Source organism: Sinocyclocheilus anshuiensis, unplaced genomic scaffold (genome assembly GCF_001515605.1).
Source record: "Sinocyclocheilus anshuiensis isolate Anshui unplaced genomic scaffold, SAMN03320099.WGS_v1.1 scaffold315, whole genome shotgun sequence".
NCBI classification, from domain to species: Eukaryota; Metazoa; Chordata; class Actinopteri; order Cypriniformes; family Cyprinidae; genus Sinocyclocheilus; species Sinocyclocheilus anshuiensis.
The window spans coordinates 135,045-145,086 of NW_015548210.1; the positions used below are offsets into that span (position 1 = coordinate 135,045).

Below are 10,042 nucleotides of genomic sequence, written 5' to 3' on the forward strand. Positions count from 1 at the left end.
ACAATTAAACTATAGAATTTTAGCTGTGTATTATATGTGTACATAACTGAAAACACTGCATGATGTTGCTGTGCATTTGCAATGGTATTCTGAATGGATTTTTCTATGTGCTATAGTGTTCTGGTTAGTTTCTAGGGTGTTGCTAAGCATTTGCTAGAGTTTGAGTGTTTTTAGTGTGTTGTTATGTGGTTGTTGAGGTGCTCTTAGTGGTTTCTAGGGTGTCTCTATACATTTGCTAGTGTGTGAATATTTTTAGTGTGTTGCTATGTGATTGTTGAGGTGTTCTGGTTAGTTTCTAGGGTGTTGCTATGCATTTGCTAGAATGTGAGTGTTTTTAGAAAACACAACAACAATTCAGAAAACAAATTAACAAGTCAGAAAACAACAACAAATTAGAAAACAAAATAACAAGTCAGAAAACACAACGACAAATCCGAAAACAAATTAACAAGTCAGAAAACACAACGACAAATCAGACAAACCGGAAGAGGTAGGTATAGTTTGAGACAGCGCCATTGGTTTGGGATTACTCACCGCTGACTGGACGAGACATCTGTCAATCAACGTATACAGGGAAGAACCAGCCGAAGAGCAGCAGAGTCGTGGTAGAAAGTTCGGAGATGGTATTAAAGTAGCTCAGTTTAAATGTATTGTATGAATTGCCCTTACTATGGAATAAAAAATACGTGGTGTCTATTTACATTTAGTTAAAAGTGGCTGTTAAGCATTAGCTCTAGTGGCGCAGGTGGTTAAGTGCTCGATACTGGCTTTTTGACGCGATCGACCAGGGTTCGATCCCGCCTTTTGCCGAACTTTTTTTTCCTCCCTTTTCAAATCTCGTATTAGCAATGGATTCTATTTACACTAAGTGAAAATAGAAGTATTTTTAGCAATATGCTATTTACACTAAGTGCAAATACCTATTTACACTATGCTAAAATAGCAGGATTTCTACTGGGCATGTGCTCTGCACAGGTTGAGCCCTACCTGTGCACGTGCCTGGCCTGCTGCTATGCATTTGCTAGTTGTGGTGTGGTTGTTGAGTGTTTTGTTTGGTTTCTTGGGTGTTGCTAATGCATTTGCTAAAGTGTGAGAGTTTTTTGTGCATTATGTGGTTGTTGAGATGTTCTTAGTGGTTTCTAGGTTGTCGCTATACATTTGCTAGTGTGTGAATGTTTTTAATGTGTTGCTATGTGATTGTTGAGGTGTTCTGGTTAGTTTCTAGGGTGTTGCTATGCATTTGCTAGAATGTGAGTGTTTTTAGTATGTTGCTATGTGATTGTTGAGGTGTTCTGGTTAGTTTCTAGGGTGTTGCTATGCATTTGCTAGAGTGTAAGTGTTTTTAGTGTGTTGCTATATGGTTGTTGAGGTGTTTTGGGTGGTTTCTAGGGTGCCACTATGCATTTACTAGAGTTTGAGTGTTTTTAGTGTGTTCTTAGAGGTTTCTAGGTTGTCACTATGCATTTGCTAGTTGAGGTGTGGTTGTTGAGGTGTTCTGGTAGGTTTCTAGGGTGTTGCTATGCATTTGCTAGTGTGTGAATGTTTTTAGTGTGTTGTTATGTGGTTGATGAGGTGTTGTGGGTAGTTTCTAGGGTGTCGCTATATATTTGCTGAGTGTGAGTGTTCTTTTAGTGTGTTGTTATGTGGTTGTTGAGGTGTTCTGGCTGTTTCTAAGGTGTTGCTATGCATTTGCTGAGTGTGAGTGTTAGTGTGTTGTAATGTGCTTGTTGAGGTATTCTGGGTGTTTTCTAGGTTGCCACTATGCATTTGCTAAGGTGTAGGTGGTTTTTAGTGTGTTGTTATGTGGTTGTTGGGGTGTTCTGGGTGGTTTATTGGGTGTTGTTATGTGGTTGTTGAGGTGTTCTGTGTGGTTTATTGGGTGTTGTTATGCATTTGCTTAGGTTTTCCGAGTTGCTGTTCAGTTGCTAGGAATGTTCTTTATAATGTTTTTTTTTTAAGTGTTGCTTTTGTGGTTACTATGCTATGCATTTACTGGAGTGTTCCAACTGGTTGCTGGGGTGTTTCAAGTGGTTGCTAGGGCATTGCTATGCATTTGCTTGGGTTTTCTGAGTGAGTTTAGTGTGTTTCTATGTGGTTGCTAGGTTGTTGCTATGGCTTTGCTAGGGAGTTCTGAGTAGTTGCAGTACATTGCTATGCGGTTGTTTTGGGTGTTGATAGGAAATTGTTATAAATTTACTTCGGTTTTCTCAGTGGGTTTATGTAATGCGATGTGCTTGCTAGGATGCTCTGAGTGGTTTCTAGGGTGTTTTGGTTGGCCTCTAGGTTGTTGCTATAAATTTGCTAAGGTGTTCTCAGTGATTTTTTTGTGCATTGCTATTCTAAGTAATTTTTAGTGTGTTGATCTGTGGTTGCTGGGGTGTTTTGGCTGGCTGCTAGGGCATTGCTTTTGCATTTTCAGAATGAGTACAGTATATTGTGTTGTTCTGTGGTTTCTATTATGTTCTGGGTGGTTCGGTGGTCTTGCTATGCATTTGAAAGTATATTCTGAATGTTTTGTGTTTCTATGCAGTTAGGGTGTTATGCATTTGCATGAGTTTTCTGGTGGGTTTAGTGTGTTGCTATGTGGGTTTTAGGGTATTGCTATCCATTTGATAAGGTGTTCTCTAAGGTGTTTTTTGTGTGTGTTTGTGTGCATTGCTATGTGGTTGCTGGGGTGTTTTGGGTGGTTGCATACAAACCCAAGTAAAAAGAGGTGACGCCCACGTCAATCGGGTCCCTCCTTTCCTCTCTTTTTTCTGCTTTCTTTTTTATTGATGTTGTGGTGGCCAGTGCTACGTCGCCACATAACTATGTTTTGTTAAAAATTAATGTTATCATGGTACATTTTTGCAAGGAAGTAATTTGTTATTCTGTAAAGTTGAAAGATGCATTGTGAGGATCAGCATGAATAGATTTATAGTGGGATGCGTTTGATGAGTGAGATTAAGATACCCAGGTCACCTTGAGGTATTTCCAGTAGCTTGAACAAAAGCCTCTTTGAGGGGCAGCACTTCCTGTGGTTCTATCCAACCATCTGCCACAACATCTTACTCACTAGACCGCCTTCATATTACCCTCTCGATCATTATATAATCTGAGCACAGACGTTTAATTAAGACCCATTTCTGGTAGTATATCTACCAGACTTAAGCTTTGATTTGGTTTGAACATATCTATTTGGCTCCAGTCAAACCCAGACCTGCACAGGCACGCAGAAGATGATGATGGTGAATGCTAAAAATGTAAAACATAATAATTGTGGTGCAATCTAAAATCCTGCCAGTAGTTGACTAAGAAAGGTTTTAGCGGAGGTTGATGGAATGTGATCAGGCTTGATAAAAAACACAGCAATGTTATTATGCAAACATCGAGATTAAACTATAGTTCAGTAAAGCTTCACTGATGTGCTCTTGCAGGATTGGCTACGAGCACAGACGGCTCTAGTGAACTCACTCATTTTGGAAGTGCAAGTGTAACCCAGTGACTATATGGATCAGTAAGTGGATTTCTCCTCGAGCGAATGGCTGCCTGCCCATCTGGACGTGCACGTAAAGCCCAGATTACACAGAGTAATGATGATGCAGAAGGGGTCTGTGAGAGGGGAGCAGACAGAGCTCCTCGCCAATCTGGTACGGACTTGTTATCTGGAAATAGATAATGTGTTTCATTAATATTTTGGGGTTTTCTGTATATGCACCTTCTTCATATCTTTTATTACATTTTCTAGTGGAATACTACATTACACTTTTAGTGGAACACTTTGCTCACAGTGTTTAATATACACATTTAGCATGCAGATGCTTTCATCCAGTGCATTCTTGGTATACATTCTATGGGAACTGAACCTAACATAAAAGCTGAAATTTGAAAACATATAACTTTTTCAATCTTAAGATACACAATCTATCAATAATATGTCTATTCATATGATACAGTCAGTTAAAAATCATAAAACTGCGTATTTTGAGGAAATCATGCACACTACACATGATACTACTGCTGTCAACAGAGGCCACTTGTTGGAGATTGATGTACAGTAAAGCTCAGGAACCTGCTGTGACCAAGTATCGCTTTAACTGATCAACCGACTCGCTTAACAGATTTCCTAGAGGTGCGTCTTAGACAATGGCATCATGGCTGACCAACTTTTATTTTGTGATGAACCTTATTGCCTCAAACTGCAGTGAAAACACAATTGGTTTAATCAAGGGTGAAGTAAAGAGATTAACATGGGACTTTTGAAAGTCAGTAACTTTAGATGATAATGAGGGACACAGCGGTGGATTTAAAGACCCTGTAGTGGTATTAGTGCCTTAAAACATGGTCAGGGTCAGAGAGCGTCTTGAGGGTTCAATCCCCTCCCCCACCCTATACAGTATTTCCTGGTTGCAGCACTGAGGGTCTTTATTGCTTACAATGCTGCTGTTTGTTTATTAGATCCACAGCATCCCCCAGTCGGCCTACAAAAGTGATTTAATTATATATCCTAATAAATATATGGGCAATTTCACAATAATCCTCAAATACAGACAGAAATGTCAGTCATGAAGGGTAAATCTCATGAAGCCCCCTAGAACTGACTTCGTTTTTTCTCCTTCCTGCTTTATTTTAATTGTATTGCCCTAGTGCTTAATTAACACACTGCTTTTTGCCCGAAAGACACTGAAAAGCGACATTTTCTAATGTTTTATTTACTGTTTTTACATGTAAGAGCGCATTCCACCACTAGACGGCGATAAAGGCAAATATTTTGCAAGGAACTTTAGTGTTTGGCGTTTACACATTCATTTGACAGATTGATGTAATTCTCAGCCACATTACAGGATTTACTAACTGTATTTTACTGGAATAAATTACCAAATAATTTTACATTAAACATATCCACATCCATAAAAATAAAACGTAGGGCTTCATGGCACTGACCTAAGACTGTAGGGTTGGTTTAAAAGTATGGTGACAAACATAATAATACTTGAGTCATGAAAAACATTTCAAATATTATAAATAAAGCATGATTTCACAATCTAAAACTTTATTAAATAATGTTGTTCAACCCTATATTGTTATGCTAAAATATTATTATTAATAATATTTATTTGTTCAGAAAGTGCATGAAAATGGACACTTATGGTAATTACAAATATATTATTATATTTGATTTTATGTTGTATTTAATTTTTCCAACATCAAGTGAGCATTATGAGCATTAAATATTAGTGCAGATCTTACAATAATGCAAAGAAGTCAAGCAAAATCAATTAATAAAAAAAAAACATACACTAATATAACATAAAAATAAATACTAATATTTTTAAAATACAAAAAGTTGTGGAAAATGTATTCCTAGGCCAAAGATCACAGGAGAGAAAACAAACAACTAAGGTAGGCCATTCAAATATTCCCCACTTCATAAAAAGATATTTCAATTAATTTGTTTCACTCTTTCTGCTTAGCATCAGTGTTGCATTGTTTAATGATGTCAGATGAAACATATTAAAACATTAATGAATACTTTCCATTAGCTGGGAGAAATCTTAAGCATTTTGCAAGCCAGAAAATCATTTTTCTGAGAAGGACCCAAGGTCACACCTTCCCAAACATGTAACACCTCAAACCCCATGACACCTCCACCGGGGTCCCTGTACCAAACCTGCTTCTGTTTTGCTGAATGAAGCAGCCCGATTCACTGGTGCAGGAAAACCGAGGAGCTCAAGAGGAAAATCTGCAGTGCAACAGCAAGGTTTCACAGTTCACTATTCAGTTTTTTTTATTATTATTATGCAGCTTTCTGAAAAAAATCATTCCGTGATCAAATATGTTTTGTAATGTGGCATGTGATGGTATCAAATACTTATACAATGTTACAATTTTTCCACCATATTCAAATATCATAGAATTTAAATGCTGCTTCAATAGCCAAAAAACAGGTACAACCAATAGAAAAACATGATATTACTCTTGTACCAATACCAAGGGATATGTAATACTTGGTATTACCATCCCTTATGAAAAACAAGTACACTTAACTGTATTGAATGTGCACGTATAGTGTACTTTAGGTTTTAAAAGTAAATTTTTAAACAACATACTTGCAGATAACATAATACTATATAATACTAAATAATCTAATAAAAGGCCACTTAAGTGTACATAAAGAGAGTAAACTTTCATGACTATGTTTAACACGCATTGTAATAATGTCAAATTAAAAGTTTTACTTTAGAATACATTTTAAATCATGTTTTAATATTTTGTCACACCAAAGAAGTATCCTTATTTTGATGTGTTGACTAAATGTACTAAAGCACATGTAGTTGATTATAATTTCAACTGTGTTATTTTATATTACATTTAACGTTAACATTTTAAATGTACTAAATTGCAACTTAATCATTACAAATGTGTAAACAACTATATTTAAATAGATGGCCAATTTAAATAAAAATGACTTTAATGTATATTTTAGTTTACCTCAAGTTGTCAGTACAGTCGGCATTACACTTTAATCATATTTCAAAGACAATGGAAGCAATTGCGAAATTACATATAGCTACTTCAGTTCTACTTTGGCCAACAGCTCTTATGGTTCAATTAACTGCATTAAATATATATTTTTTTTACCTAATTTAATTGCAAACATGCAATTAAGTGTCCAAAACGTTACATTCAGCTTGCATTCAAGTATATTCTTTCAAAGTATAAGGAAAAACTAAAGGGAACTAATGGGAAATGGTTAAAAATGATAATTCCATGTGACCCATTATAATAGGTCCCCTGTCCACCAGTAGTGCACCTGCATGTAGCCTTTGTCTTTGACCTTGTGCGGTTTCTCTCCCTCCCATTGACTCTAATCAAATGTGTGACCTGCCATCTAGCTCTCCACAGGTGCAGCTCACACTCAATACTAATAAAGAGAGAGCCTCGCTCCTGCCCCCTGCTGGCTGACGTGCACCTGCCCCCTCCGCTCCACATTAACTCACTCCCGCCCCCTGCATGTTATCTCAGACCCTTGGTGCATTCCAAACGGGATATATCGCCCTCCAAAGGGCACTTCGGAGTGAAAACAATCATGGCCGCCATATTGAAGGGTTGTTCCAAAAGTGCTCAAATCTGGCCACTTCAAAGGGCCCTTCGGAATGAAAGATTTCCAACTGATGGACACTCATGGCTCCCATGATCCTTTGCGCAGATTCTTTGCATGATGACGGCGCCTCCATGTGGGCACGTGATGATGACGCAGAAGGGCACTTCAAGAAACAGTTGTTTGGTCCCCTACACCCTTCAACCCTTCGAAGCTCTCACTCCGGAGGGTAAACCCTTTGAAGGGATTAGGGCATAGGGATGAGCCCTTCCGAATGGAACGCAGGGCCTGCATCTCCGGTGAACCACATAACAGTAGATCTTCTCCCGACATAATCACAAAACTGCTCCACTGATACATCACGTCTTATTTAATGTGTTGAATCCACCAGTTTGGGAAGATTTTTAGTGAATAATGGTTTAAATATCGGTCTGTTCTTCTCACAAAGAAGTGTGGCTTCAAAAGATGCAGAATATAGAACATGATAGACTTATTTTATGATATATAAAGCCTGAAGACCCAGAAGCAATACAGCTTACCTATAAATACTGCTTTATTTACAAATGAATTAAATCAGTTTTACAGTAGGTTTGATAAAACCATACATAAAGTTAGGGTTGACCAAGACTGTTGCCAAGTTTGGAATATCATCACTCTTACAGAGGAGGAGATAGCTGGCTGTCTTGCTAGGGTAAACCCTCATAACGCACCTGGCCTGGATGGTCTTAGAGGGAGGGCCATAGCATTTACCAACTTAAAGGTGTTATTCCTAGATTATTTTAGATTTTGCTTGATTACACATACTGTCCCACTCTCTTGGAAGAAGACCACAATCATCCCTGTGCCTAAAAACGGCAACCCTGTATCACCTAATGATTTTAGACCTATTGCCCTTACAAGAATTCTATGTAAATGCATGGAAGGGGTTATGTTAGGGCGTTTGCCAAATACTCACTTTTCAGACCAATTGCAGTTTGCTTATAAAGCACAGAGAGGCACTGAGGATGCTACTTTAACTTTGCTTCATGTGATCAGCAAGCACCTTCAGCACCCTGGCGCTTTTGCTAGAATTTTATTTGTTGATCTTAGCTCGGCTTTCAATACTGTCAAGATTGACATTTTATTAGACAGACTATTAAAACTTGATACCAATGGGCATCTTGTGTTATGGATCAAGGACTTTTTAACTAACCATCCTCAAAGAGTTTTTGTACAGGGTACCATGTCTGACGAGGTTACTTTGAATACTGGAGTCCCCCAAGGCTGTGTGTTATCACCTGCATTATTTTCTATGTATATGAATGAAATGCAGATTTGTGAAAATAATTTTACCCTACTCAAATATGCCGATGACATGGCTATGGTTGGTCTTATGGTCAGAGGAAAGGGGGAGTTAGAGAGGGCCTGCTTTGAGCATATAGACCATTTGGTGGCATGGTGCGAGGAAAGTGCTCTGTCACTTAATGCTCTTAAAACTAATGAACTTGTTGTCAGCACTAGGGAAGGGCAACCTACATGTCAGCCAGTCATAATTGGGGGCCAACATGTTGAGATTGTACATAGTTTTAAATATCTAGGGATTATCCTAGATTACAGCCTAAATGTTGGTGAGCACATAGATTACATTTATAAGAAGGCAACCCAAAGAAGGAAACTGAATAGTTTTAATGTGAATAAGGGAATCATGAGGATGGTCTACACTAGTCTGCTGGAAAGTATTATTTCCTATAATATCACCTGTTGGTATGGGAATCTGGGGGCTAAAAGCAAAGGCAAGCTTACAAAGATCATTAATATAGCCAGTAAAATCATATTGGACCCCCAGAGGCAGCTGGTGGAATTATATACAAATCAGACCAGGAGGAAAGCCTCACAAATAGCTCAGGACGCCACTCACCCTCTTCAACATGAATTTGAAAACCTCCCTTCAGGCAGACGATACAGGGTACCCACAACAAGAAATATTTGTAAAAAATCTTTTATACCATCTGCCATTACTTTATTGAATAAATGAACAACAATTTGGTCTATGTATATTATGAAACTGATTGCTGTTATCAATTTATTAATATTGCCTATTTATTTATTTATGGGTTTAGTGTTAGTAGCCTATCTCTATACATTAATTTTATATCCTATGTGTCTGTAATTCATGGGGCAAGTAGTTCTTGTATGTTTTGTGTGTTTGTTGTATTGAACTGTGAAGTCAAGTGTATTTGTGGTGCATGTTATTGTGGGGCCAAAGATACATTTCCAAATGTGTGGACATTAAAGATTTTCAATTCAATTAAATTCAATATATATTTTTGACAGAATCACAGCTATTGTGCCTAAATCTGCGACTACAGGTCATTTTCACGCACCTGGTGTTCGTGCATCAAATTCTTTGATATTATCGTTGAAGTGCTGCGGTTGAAGTACAGCCTCGTTGAGTGAGCGGTGCTGTAAAACAGGTTAATTTACTTAATCTTTTTAGACAAGCTGCCCGAGTCCTGTCGCTATATTTCATTCATAATGGCTTTAATGTTACCCATATTCTTTCTGGTGATGTCTAACCGAAAGCATTTTGGTCTGATAGGAACAGACACAGATACAGCAGGGCCATCAAGGCAGCATAACAGGTTACCAACATTCTTTACCATCATTCTTTATGTATTCACACAGAATGGCTTGAATGTTACCCAGATTCACTCTGGTGATGTCTAACTTCCATTTATTTTATATCTTAGGAAATATGTGAACAGCAGCAGATATAGGCTACAGCAGGGTCACCAAATCAGACAAAGGAGCATAACAGGTTACCAAAATCGGTTACCTTTCTCTATTTCACACAGAATGGCTTGAATATTACCTAAATTCACTCTGGTGTTGTCTAACCTTCTCTGTTTTATTTCCTAGAACACATTTTGGTCTGATGTAAACAGCTGAAGATATACAGAAGTGTCATTGAATTAGTCAAAG

General features: G+C 37.8%; 1 long non-coding RNA gene across 1 annotated transcript; it reads left to right on the plus strand.

The window, feature by feature from the left end:
• Nucleotides 1-9,518: 9,518 nt before the first annotated feature.
• On the plus strand, nucleotides 9,519-10,042 carry LOC107653720 (uncharacterized). The gene is made up of 3 exons (XR_001630257.1): nucleotides 9,519-9,702; nucleotides 9,811-9,878; nucleotides 9,980-10,042. It is a non-coding gene; the product is annotated as an uncharacterized LOC107653720 (long non-coding RNA).